Raw genomic sequence first — 13735 nt, 5'->3', positions numbered from 1 at the left:
CTAAAATCGTTACGTCATAACATATTTAACTTTTTAGTTAAATATGTTTTTTTCTAAGTCGTTACGTCAAAACATATTTAACTAGGAATATTTATCTTCACACACACCTATAATCGGTAGTTCAATGAGAATAGGTTTAACAGCTAGGAGTCAAAGTAATGCAGAGATCAGGTCGCCCTGAGTTGTGCCACTTTTCAACATCCTGATTAGTAAGAACTTTTTACACTGTAAAAATATTTACATTATGCTATGTTCAAAATGCTCCCATAGTTCGAGAGATCTTTTTACAGTTCGGAATACCTCACTCCCTAGATAAACGTTCATAAGATTCTTTTGTTTTAACTTAACATGTCTAAAACATTTAAATATTAAAACCATTTTTTAAATTCTTCAAAATCATACGTTACATAAAAAAATATATATTTTTATTTTAAAATCAAAATTACTGTCTACATTTTTATAATTTAATTGGTGATATTTATTAAACTCCAACTACAACACCGTAAACTAGTCATAATTATCTTAACATTCTACTTAAACTATAATATAATGACGAGTCTTGTAGTAAAGACTCGTGTTCTCTTATCTTTATAAATAGAACGTAATTTATTTTTAAAAACTCCTTTTTGAAAAAAATACAAGGTTAATATGTGCTGTTCTGTTTTTTTTTTGCCGACCATTTAATCTTACACTAATAAGATTTATTAAAGTTCTGTGAAAATTTCCTAAATAAATAAAAAAACACAATGTATTTCGTTATGATGTTTTTGCACTAAACATTTAATCAATATTATCGATAAAAACACAAGCGGAAAGATCGCTAAAAAAACTACACAAAATTACATTAAACAACAACTACAAAAATGATTTCTCCCCCCTTTAACTTAAAATGCAACTTAAAGTTGCAAGTAGTGCATTTCTTAAATTGATTTGTGCAATTAATTGGAAAAACAAAATCACTTTAACACAAAAAAAAAACACAAAAAGCGAAAATATACAATACGACCATCAACAAATTCCTGATTGAACTGAAAATATTTCGAAAATTTACTTATAATGTTAAAAAAGCTTAAATTCATACCACTCAATACCAAACAAACACACACACACATACTTTACACATATAACCAAAGAACTAAAGCAACTTAAAGTTTTGTTCAGCCTCAACTAAGGTCCGTGTTTTTTAGTGTAAACTTTAGCGTTAAAAACAAAACATCATAATGTTGTTGTTTTACAACATTATGATCACACAACGATCATAGTGCTCTACTTGCTGCTACAGTTAAAATTTTGTTTGTGGATTAAAGAAAAGAAAAAAAAAACTCATGTTGCTGCAACTGCATTAACATCAATAAGTTTTAGTTCTTTTATTTTCATGTTGCACTTCTGTTCTATGTTCGTTAGTAACAAATTTGTTATTGTTGCATTTACTTAACATGAGTATCGAGATCAATGCATTGAACAATTGTTAGTTGCTGTGTTTTTTTGTCACTTACAACAAATACATATTGTTGTGTACTTATCAGGGTTTACAGACTTTGGATTATGTTCGAATGGTGGGGATTTAATAATGATAACGAACCAGTTATCATTTGAAGTATATTAATGTTGCAAAAATCCAGTTTAGAGCAGAGATAGGCAAAGAGCTCTCCTGTTCTAAAACAAGTGGTGGCCGAGAGTAAAGTAGAATCTCTATGTTCGAATGGTGGGGCTTTTGGTATCACAATTTTCTTTGTATAAATGAACTAAAAATGGAAAATATTTAGGTTGCTAAACAATCAGTATATAGCCTAGTCTATAATCTAGAGCAGAGATTGGCAAAGAGCTCTCTTGATCTAAAACAAGTATCCAAAGATGGTAAAGTATAAGCTGTCTGGCTGGTTATGTTTTTTTTAATATGTATGAGTTTAAGTACGCGTGAAATAAAAGAAAGCTTATAAGAGAGCTCTATGCCTATCTCTGGTCAAGAGTATATGTATGAATTAACAGTCTAATGTCAACATATATAGAATCATTGATTGTTTTGTAAAGAAGGGTTAATAGTTTAGAACATTGGTTCATGTTTGTATTTTTGTTTTGAATCTTTAATAGACGACGTAACATCTGAATCAATATTCTTACAATTATCATAGAGATGACTGAAAGAAAATCTAAAGAAATGCTACGTCCAATTAGGAAAAGTTTTAAAAGTGGCACTATATAAAGAGTCCTGCAGCTGGAGTCGTAAAATTCTATTCCACCAACACTGCCAACTGTTAACTAGATAACTCAATATCTTATAACATTTGAATTGGCTGAATTCCTGGAGGGCTTAATAATATAGAAATGTTTAACTAGTTGTTAATAAACATTACAAAAGCCTAGGATTAGGGTTCTAAAGTTGAAACGAAAAGACGACTTTTCGACTTTTTGCATTTATGTAAAAACCTTTTCAATTTTTTGCATTTAGTTAAAAGTCGACTTTTTGTTTTTCATACAAAGTCGATTTTTCAACTTTTTTCAGTTAGTTAAAAGTCGACTTTTCAACTTTTAGTATTATGTAAATAGTCGACTTTTCGACTTTTTCGATTTTTCGACTTTTCCACTATTTGCGACTTTTTTCGATTTTTACCGACTTTTTGACTATTTCAAACTTGTCGAAGATTTTCGACTTTTTCCGACGTTTTGACTATTTCAGACTTGTCGACGTTTTTCGACTTTTTCCAACTTTTCGACTATTTTAAATTTTTCGACTATTTTCGACTTTTTCCAACTTTTCGACTAATTTCGACTTTTCCCAACTTTTTGACTAATTTTCGACTTCTTTCAATTTTTTTCCACTTTTCGACTATTTTCGATTTTTTCCGACTTTTTTCGACTTTTATTTACAAAGTCGACTTTTTTCACAGACGATAGACGAGTTATCGACTATAGTCGACTTCGACTTTTTTGACAAAAAGTCGATTGTTCGATTATTCGAAAGTCGATTTATAGAACCCTACCTACTCAATGGGTTACTTTATAGACTAGCCAATAAACTAAATTATAGATTACGCATTAAAACATCCTAGTTCCAGTGAAGTCCAGAAATTAGTCAATAGACTAGTCCATAGATTAGCCAATATCATAGATTATTTAATAGACTAGGTGATATAATAGCATATGGGTCAATGGACTAGTCCATAAACTAGTTCAGAGAATAGCCAATCGAATAGATCGTGGAATATACAATCAAATGGCCAATAACCCTGACAAAAGAATAGTCCAGCAATCACATAGTCCATAGACGAATCCACAAAATATCAAACTAAATTTTGAACTTTTTATACCCAACATCAAAAAAGAGGGAAGTATATTGATTTTGTCATTCCGTTTGTGACACATCGAAATATCCATCATAGACCAACAAAAGTATATATATTCTGGGTCCTTATTAAATTTTAAGAATATCTAGTCCGTCTGTCTGTATGTCGGTAAGTCTGTCTGTCAGTCCGTCCGTCCGTCTTCCTTAAGGTTTGTTTGGCATTGAAAATGGGCAATATCAGTTCACGTTTTCGTATAGCCCCCACAAAAGTCGCCTCCCGAAAAACAGCTTTAATAGCTATAACTGTTTTAGAAATGCGAATTTCATGTTATCTACATGAATGTACATGTTATCTACAGGAAGCACACTTTTGATATAACATTTTCCCCCACCGATCATTATTATCTATATTTTCTATTATCTATATATCGATTCTTTGGACAACAAACAAATCGATAATAACAACAATATAAGTAAGTTAATACAAGATACTACGTTCAAATATAAAATTTCCCATATTGTTGTCGCCTGTTTGTTGTCATTGTCATTGCTCTCAAGTGACAACTTGTCGTTTCATTTATTCGTTCGATCAAATGATTAGTAACGAGTAGTAACGGCATTAGCAGCAGCAGCTACTGCTGATAAATGTTTGAATTTTGTAAAAAAAAATATATTACGAACATTGTTTTTTCATTCTTTTGAATCAATATTAATGCTGGTTGCCTGCTGACTGGTGGACTCTATAGCGTACAACCGATAGGTTTTGCTATAAACGAACCAGTTTTCAAAAGCTCACGTTTGTAAACAACAGTAGAGCATCATGTTTTAAGCACTGGCTGTAAGTTTTACCGACTTGTGCAACCCTCACCCCCGGCAGCAACTAATAGTTGATGTTGCTGTTTTGTTGTTTTGACAATATATAAAAACCTAGTTGCAGCAACAGCAATGAACAATATACGAAGGCTGTTTATATGTTGGTTAAGTGTTTTAGTTGTAATGTTGTTGTTGCTGCAGTTGTGCTGTGTTGCAGATTTAACACGTATTCAAACAAACTTGCACAAAATAGTGGCATGTATGTATGTCCTCATGTATCTACAAGATATTGTACATAACTAATACATTTAGTTATTGTTTTGTTGATGTTGTTGCTGTTGCTAATGTTAAGTTATGTTATGATTTTTTTTTTCTGTTAAAAACAAAAGGTGCAAGAATATTAATTAATAATTCTGATCACAACTTGTAACTCTGTGTCGGCGTAGTTTGTTGGCTACGGTTTGGCATGCGAATTATTCGCTAAATACCAGACACAGACGACTGCTCGGTCGGTCGATCGATAGATGCACCCCAATGACCAATGAATAGTTTTTTTTTATTGCATTTATTCATGTTGTTGTTGTTGCTGTCATTGTTTGTATTTTGTCTTTTTATTTTTTTACTGTTTACATTTGTTGTCAAACATGGTAAAATTTTAAAATTCATTAAAATTAAATAACTTTGAAATCAATGAACAGCTAAACTATGGGATTAAAATAGAGCGTAGAGATTTTGTTTGTTGCTGTTTCAGATTTCTTACGCCCCTAATTGGTATAATGATTTTAAGAATTTTTTCGGTTATATTTACTGGAAAATTGTTTAACTCAATTAATTGTTTTTTTTTTTTTTAATGAAGGCTGTGAAAATATTTTTGAAATTGTTTTAGTGTTACTTACAGGCAGAGTAGTGATTTTAAGCTTAAGTCTATTATAGATATCACTTAAAGCCGTGATATACGGTTATCAGATCTTACAACGTTGTCAGTAAAATGTTCAGAAAATGTCTAATAATATCTGAACTTACAAATTTTCTTTTGCAACATTGTCATCTAAAAATCGTGTATACATAGCAATAGTCTTTGATGCTTTCGGATTGATTGAAATACTGATCTTTTAAATCGTATTTTTTCTTTATATCAAAAACTTACAGTCAATTTTTTTATCCATCACATTGATCGTTATATATTGCTCTAAAGCAGCGAAATGTAGAGAGTAAAAAAATAGTTCTCTGACTGGTCTTGCTTGGTTTTATACACGTGTGAGCATACGTACGCATAAAGTAATGAGTACAAGAGAGCTCATTGTGTTTCGCCACTCTAAAGAGCTAATGAAGAAAGTGCAATTCAGTATGCTTGTACTAATATTCTTTCAAAAGCTCCTACAGACATCAATGACTCTTTGTCGACTTAATCTGTATTAAATATTGATGGTCAGAGGTCAACTTTTTTCATTAAAAATGAGACATGGAAGCCATTTAACTCTTAATTTTTTGTTTATTTCCAGTTTAATCTGGATTAGATTCAATGATTCAATTTTCATCTACTTGCCAGCACATTCCGACGAGTTATGACAATGTAAAGACTTTCTCCCATTTGATCTTCATAAATCTAATTGATTCTCTTGAAAACGAGACAATTACTTCCAAACGCTACTCGTTCCGACTTTAATCCTAAACAATATTTAAGATTCAGAGATTTTATTCTGATCTAGGTGCCAGAATGGCGAGACATTCTGACGACTTATGACAATGAGAACTTTTGTCGAGATTATCTACGAGTACAGATATTTCATATGATCCACTTAAGTAAATCATATGTTTTATTTGAATGATCCCTGACATCAGCGCAATGGAAAATTTGCCTAATGGACTGACCTTGGACTCTATTCGTCTTTAAAACAACCTTATGCTTATAGATGGGGATATATACTTAAATATATAAAAAAGTTCTCTATATCATAATGTTGAGTGCAAACCTTTTCTGTTCTGATTCTCTTTCTTTTGAAGATGAGTCTTAGGATTACGTATTTTCATCTCATTTAGCTGACTACAATCTCTCATTGGTATTGCAAAGTTGCTTTGAATCTTAATGAATAGTATCGGGATTAATTCCTCCATCTTAAGCAATCATGCGATTAATTAGTTTAAGAAATTTTTATAATGTCAGATAGCTAAGTATTACTCAAGGCTGATACGATGTAAGGACAGGTGTTGTAATCGACTCAATGAGTAAGGTAAACACAATAAATTGACTTTGTCGGCCCTGAGTCTTTCTTTTTCATTCCCCGAGGATACACCAAAGCTAAGTGTGACTTTTGCATAAAATTTGAATTTACTCGCTATTGGGAAGCTTTACCATGGCTCTGGCAGACATACCGTTTCATTACACAATCAGAAGGAAAATCCCAAAAGGTACTGGCACTCAATAAAAGCGATCTGAAAGTACTTGTAGGATTACTTACTGGACATTGTGGTCTCAGATACCACCAATTCATTCTAGGCAACTCTTCAACGAATCTATATAGATCATGTGGCCTACAAAAGAAAGCCTCAGAACATATCAAACGATGCAACTGTACAGCATTAGGGTCTCACAGAGTTAAAATCTGGGGTGCAGCCTTACAAAACCCAACCTCTCACCATACAAGTTACCTTCATACGTGAACTAAAACTTGTATGGTGAAACAATAGCCTGCACAAAAGAGCCACACATTGTTCAAAGTGCTTTGTGCTCCTTCAATCTAATATTTCCAATCTAGATGTGGAGATATATATTTAAGTATAAGTTAGAAAATCAGAAAGATGGGTACAATTGCCCCTACAGAGAGTTTAAGCATTACGTTTTTGAATTTCACGATTAAAGCGTTCAGAGAATTTTAACATTGTAGAAAGATGAACAAGAAATCTATCCACCTCTGGAAGTAGAGAGAACTAAATTACTTGCACCTAATCACCTACTTACATTTTTCATCTACGTAATTCCGTATTAATCGTCCTTTTTGTTGAGAATTTTCACTCTTAAAGATAGTGAAACTATAATTCCTTGATACTTTGAGAAGTTTTTTCCAAACTTAAAAATTCTCTCTTATGAATGTCTGAAACCTCCAGATCAAACAGATAATCAAGTTCACTGAGGCAAAAACCGGTAGAAAAGTACTTAAATTCATACTATCCATTATGAGAAATGAGCCTACCACGTTTTTAAACAATTAGACAACACTTTGTGTCGCTTTGGCAATGCACCATTGTAACTTCGACAACGAATCGTTGTCATTTTGTCAACAAAAACTTTAAAACGTCTTCTTCATCTGTCTACATAAGCATTATCTTAAATTTTATAGGTTATATCATTCAACATCACTCTCGTTTGTTTTCACGTTGATTTCATAAAGATTTAAAGTAACTCAGATAATAATTTCCACTTCCTCCTTCCATTTTAAACTTCCTCCTTCATTGAAGTCATAACTGTCTCACGTACGAGCGCTCCAAATTATAAAATTAAGATCCAGATTTAGAAGATTTAAACGATGGGGTAATCAAACGGTTGTATGTTATTCATGGTCTAATGAAGAATAAAATTTATCAAGCTAAATTTACACAAAATATTTGTGATACATTCCGAAGTTCTTTAGGATCATAACGCAATCATTTTCAAGAATGAAATTGGAAAATTTCCACCCATTACATCTTCAACCTTCAAAACTAAAGCGTTTAAAAAAGTTTACTTGCTGCTCCTAAAAAACTTTATTCTATTACGAATATTAAACCTCAAACTATTTGTATGATTATTAAAAACGTCTCACAAATTTTCTTTAAAATTTCCGGAATTTAAAGCTATCTTGCTAATACATAAAACTAAACATTTTAAACCAAATGAAAAAAATAACTTAAATTCCTTTACGCAACACTTTATGAATTCGTTTATATTGCAAACTTCTTAGAAAAAAAGCAAAACGTTTTTTTATTTATGGAATTTCTGGACTAGGAGAAGCAATACCATATTATAACACTATGTATGATAACAGCATGGGAGGCATACTTGAGACAAAATATGACTATGAAATCTATACCCTTTTTAAGATTTTGCGAAAATTTCCATAGAATTGAGATAGAGAGAAATTGCCATATGTACATATATTGAAGCAATGCCATTCTAAACATTTTACTTTTCATACAGAATCTTATGGCAAATGTATTCATATTTTTCAAGTTACCATTTTAGATACTTCCTCCAATAATAAGTAAGACCTTACAGATATATAGACGACAATTTATTAAAAAATTTTATATAATAAAAAATCAAAGAAACCAAACGCAAAACAAGTATGTATGTGTGTGTATGTGTTGCGAATATGAAGAGTATTAGTTAAAATGGATCTCTCGTACAAGTCAAAAGCACGTGATGGTCGAACGTGTTTAATGGACAAATGAGTGAATATATAGTGGTTAACTAACTGGATGGACAAAGCGACGGATGGTTTAGATGGATGGATAGATGGACGGATGGATGGCTGGCCGAATGTATGGAACTGAGTGCTTAGTGGTAGTTTTTGTTGTTGTTCAAGTATTGTTGTTATTCAATAAATGTTTAGGACAAATGGATTGGTAACACATTTAGCATTGCATCACATACCACGTTATTATGTATTATTATTAACTGAAATATGGCATGTATATACATATCTACGTATGTTGAATCATTTTACGAAGTTGGAATGAAAAGTCCTTTAAGTTACAATCATTACTTTGTATTTATAGATTAATTAAATCAGTAATGTTTAATGTGTTTGCAGTTAACCTTTCACATACAAAACTTAACCGCTAGACTTTTTATGTATATGACCTAACCACACACTTTATTTTGACGTATATCAATCAATTTTATAAAAAATGGAATAAGTGTTTTTGAAGGATATCGCAGGATATTATTCTTTTTAGCATGCAGTGACATTAAATTCTAAAAAATAAAGTAATTTTCTTTGGAAATAACCTCCCAGCTAAAATAAAACGATGTACTTCCAAAAGAATAACATTTATCACCACTTCAAAAGTAGCACTAAATGTTTTTTTTTACCTTCCGTTACTGTTATGTTTAATGACTTTAGATGTAGTGAATTTGGAATCAAATAAAAAGGACATCCCTCCTATGACAAGCCTTTGTTAAAATCATAACTTCTTCAGGTCTTTTTCAGTACTTCCATGGAGTAAATTCTATTTATTTTTTGCTTCTTTGGAAGTCCTTTTTTGCTGGGCTATTACTCTGGCTGTGTACACAAAATATTCTCAGATTCTTTATTCAAAAGGTTGAAAATAGTTGGAATAGTCTATTCACATAAAAAGTATCCTTGAATGAAAAACGCACAAGACACCTTATAAACCGAAATAGGCGGGTCATATCGAGGCTGATAGCAGTAATAACAGAACACTGGCTAATAGGCAGACATGTAAGTCGGCTTGGGCTCTCTTTCAATGATCACTGTCGCAGTTGAAAAGACAGGGAAAGGAAGAAACGGTTTTTCATCTTCTCTGCGTATGCTCTGCTTTGGCCGTAAAGGCAATTATTTCATATCTAACCTTGGTGAGATATCTGAGTCTAGGCTCAATGATATCCTCAGATTTCTCACATCAAGAGGCTGGATCTAATACTATAAATACTACATCATACGAGTGGTCAAAATGGAGTCTCTTCGACGTATTGAACTACCACATAAACCAACCAATGAAACATCAGATCAGCAAGATCTTTAACTGAATCGCTCTTCCGACTTATTGAATACCATCAATCTAAGAAAACCCTTCGGTTTAGTGGAGTTCTTTGGAGAATGGAAAGCAATATGTATTAACTTTTGTCTCATTAAGGTAAAAGCTTCGGACCAAAACATTAGTTAACCTCCCAACAATATATATCTATATCTAGCAATATTTTCGTTTATTTTGAGGAATTCGAATTATTGCAACTCATGGACACTAGGAGTTTTTTGGAGACAAGAAAGCAGTATCTATTAACTTTTGTGTCAGGAAGAGTAAAAATATTCGGATCAGAAGCGTAGTCAACCTCCCAACTTCAATCGTTTAGATCAGGGACATAGTCAAACTCTTAACCGCATATCTAACAATAATTTGGTTAGTTCTGTTTACACTCATTCTCTGGAATCCAAAACAGTCTGTCGAAAGTTTAATATACTTCAAATTGTCAACAGCACCGAACTTATCCTGAATTATTAGTCATTTAACCGATGTTCCGCCTCAAGATGCCTCTCAAACATCCCATACAAGACAAAGTCCAAAACCCTACTTTGCGGGGTACAGGTTCCCGTTTTACTAGAATGTGTTGTTCTCTGGTTTATGCCCATGACAAAGCATTCTAAGAACAGGCCAAATATATATTTGACGATCATTAGAGTCTAAAGTCCCGCACAAGGTACCTCTCAAATAACTGGCGCAAGACAAAGTCCACAACTCTACCCTGCTAGGGAACAGGTTCCCGTTGTACTAGAATGTGTTGGTCTCCGATTTATGCCCATGACAAAGCATTCTAAGAACATGCAAAAGATATATTTGATCACCATTAGAGTATAAAGTCACTGAAGACTAAAGGTACTGGTAGAACCTCTCTTCCCCGAGATTGCAATAACACAAATATCAGGTCTTTCATCAAGGGGACGAAAAGATAGTTTCAATAAAGTAATAAGAACTCTTTTCAAATTATCCTCATATAAAAATGACTACAATGATGTGATGATGCTTTCGCTTTGCGTGAGTGGCTAGCTCAGAAGAAAAGCAAAGAAGTGAGTGTGCTAAACGTATGCGTTTAACAACAAACTAGCCAAAAGGTGATGGCTGCAAGGCATTTGTGCTCGCTTTAATATGATGTGATGAATACACAAGGATCTGTTATATTCACCACACACAAATACATCGATACAAAATAAATACATACAAATATAGACCACAATAACGCTTAAAACTGTAGTTCAAGAACGCTTTGAACGTGATGTTTTGTTTAAATTGTACTCTGTATATAAGCGACCATATAATTGTGTATATATGTGTGAATTTCGTGAGACCAACTGAATGATTTTGATTGAAGTGTTGCCATTGCACGTTTAGAAGCGCCACTTGTTTACAGTTTAATTTTTTTTAATTCCATCTTTCATTCATGAAATTCATGTAAGCGTACGTTCACAAACATCCATACATATACTGAGTGGTTATAAAACAAATGTTTAAATTTGGAACAAAAATTTCATCCGTCTCTGTTACTCGGTGGGATGTGATATGTTAGTGAATCGATTTGGCTGGCATATGAAGATGATTATTGCTATGGTATGGTATGATTGTTAGTCTGTCGTGTTGCCACATAAATGCACGTTTGGAATTCAGTTATTGTTACGACGCTTCATGGACACTTTCGCATGTGTGTTATCATTTCAACGGGTTTATGCGCTAAATCCAAAATGGAAATACTTCAAATAAAACACGCATGAATTTGCAAGCGCCACCTCCAGTTATAAGGCGAATAAAAAATATCAAAAAAATTTGTTTATTTTTTACTGTATTGTTCGTATTCAAAAACCATCTATTTAATACAAATAAGGAGTTCACGTCGTCAAATTGTTCGTGCCAATCGATTATCTTCCTAATAGTATTACAATAACAGTGGGGTTGGCGGTTTTAAAATGTGACGATGATGAATAACTTTCTTTTAATTTTTATGGAGCTTAACGTATTTATATGGTTTGAAGATAGTTTCGAAATTTTTAATTTCAAGGAACATAACTAGAACTGAAGTACAACTGAATTAGAACTGAACTAGAACTGAACTAGAACTGAACTAGAACTGAACTAGAACTGAACTAGAACTGAACTAGAACTGAACTAGAACTGAACTAGAACTGAACTAGAACTGAACTAGAACTGAACTAGAACTGAACTAGAACTGAACTAGAACTGAACTAGAACTGAACTAGAACTGAACTAGAACTGAACTAGAACTGAACTAGAACTGAACTAGAACTTAACTAGAACTGAATTAGAAGTGAAGTAGAAGTGAAATAGAACTTAATTTAAATATAACTAAACTGAATAATTGGAATAATTTCCATAAAGTAAAACCCACTGTGCAGAATGGACTACAGCTATAACTACGTGATAAACTATTTAAGTTTTCCGACCTACAAAACGCAAAACAACTTTACGAAAAGCAAAATATTACTTTTTCTGGTTACACATACAGACATACATATTTTTATATTTAATATTTTAACTTAGTTTTAAATAAAGTACAGCAAGTCAGTCAATATATAAATTGGTAGGAGTTGATTATTATGAATCCGTCTAGTGGTTGTCTAAAAATGTTTTGTTTGAAAACATGTTCGTTTAGATGAGTGTGTGTGTGTTATGGTTTACGTGAGAGTCCAAAAACAAACCCCCTAGCCCCTAAATAATACAATTGTAATAGTTTTCATGCCTGAAAATATTTTTAAATAAGACTTGACTTACAAAAAAAGTACGTGAGAATGTGTGTGGATACGTGTGTCAGTGTGTGAGTATCAGTTGGGTAGTGTTAGTTATTAGCAAAAATGTTTGGGTTGGTTGGTCGGACGGACGGTCGGTCGATAGTACAGACAATATTTGAACGTGTTGTCTTTAACTGATGCTTTTTTGATTCCTGACCACGTTCATTGGTACCGCTGTGGTTGTCTGTGTCCTCTTGTTCTGTCAATCTCTTCCTCTACCTCCCCCAAGTGTATGCTATAGCTTTTTTATTTTGGTCATATATTGTGCGTCTTAATATGCGTTATACGACTACTACAACAATGTCTGTTTAAAGTTAAATAAAAAACACTGAATTGGCAAAATTTTTATCGTATTCATTCATTGATTTCATTTCCTTTTTAAAATTCTATGTTTTCACTTGCGTGACGTGTTACTATGTTGTCGGCTCTATCGTTTTTCGTCTGCATTGATATAAATACTATAAAGCGTTGGCCAACGACATCGACATTGAAAATTTGTATGTGATGATTGTCTTGTTGTCGTTTTTGATCACGTCCCTCTAAATATCTGCTCACCAAAGGGGGTTTTCCCTTAAAATGATTCATTGAAGGATTTTGTTTTGTGTATTCTACTATTTTTTTAATTTAAATTAATTTAAGGTGTAAATTTATTGATTTTTGAATTGTTTAAATTATAACAAATATTTCTGCAATAAATGACCTAAATACTTTGATTGTTAATGCAACTTTGGCTTAACTCCAATAGTTTTTCTATATTGATAATGTATTTGACAAATTTATAGTGAAAAATGTTGCGTTTAACAGTTTATTGCAACATGTTGCCAATATTTCATGACAAATTTATTGTTTTTTTTTTTAGAATGCTTTTTAAAAGTTACAATAGCTTCTGTCACGAACAAGGCTTTAGAATTGAAAACATACATTAAAACTAAAACTTTATTTACTTTTAACATTAATTTTATAGTAAAGTTTACACTTCAAAACGGAAAATTTTGGCAATTGTTAGATTACCTCAGATCTAGAACTGAACTAGAACTGAACTAGAACTGAACTAGAACTGAACTAGAACTGAACTAGAACTGAACTAGAACTGAACTAGATCTGAACTAGAACTGAACTAGAA

The 13735-nt window shown here is 32.3% G+C and overlaps 1 protein-coding gene across 2 annotated transcripts in view; it reads left to right on the top strand.

Annotated features, from left to right (window-relative positions):
- The window catches only part of LOC111677251 (protein trachealess), an 88162-nt gene that overhangs the window by 41619 nt on the left and 32808 nt on the right, over positions 1-13735 (top strand). The window lies entirely within an intron of this gene.

The sequence above is a fragment of the Lucilia cuprina genome, chromosome 5 (assembly GCF_022045245.1).
Source record: "Lucilia cuprina isolate Lc7/37 chromosome 5, ASM2204524v1, whole genome shotgun sequence".
NCBI lineage: Eukaryota > Metazoa > Arthropoda > Insecta > Diptera > Calliphoridae > Lucilia > Lucilia cuprina.
This window is presented reverse-complemented; position numbering and strand designations above follow the sequence as displayed.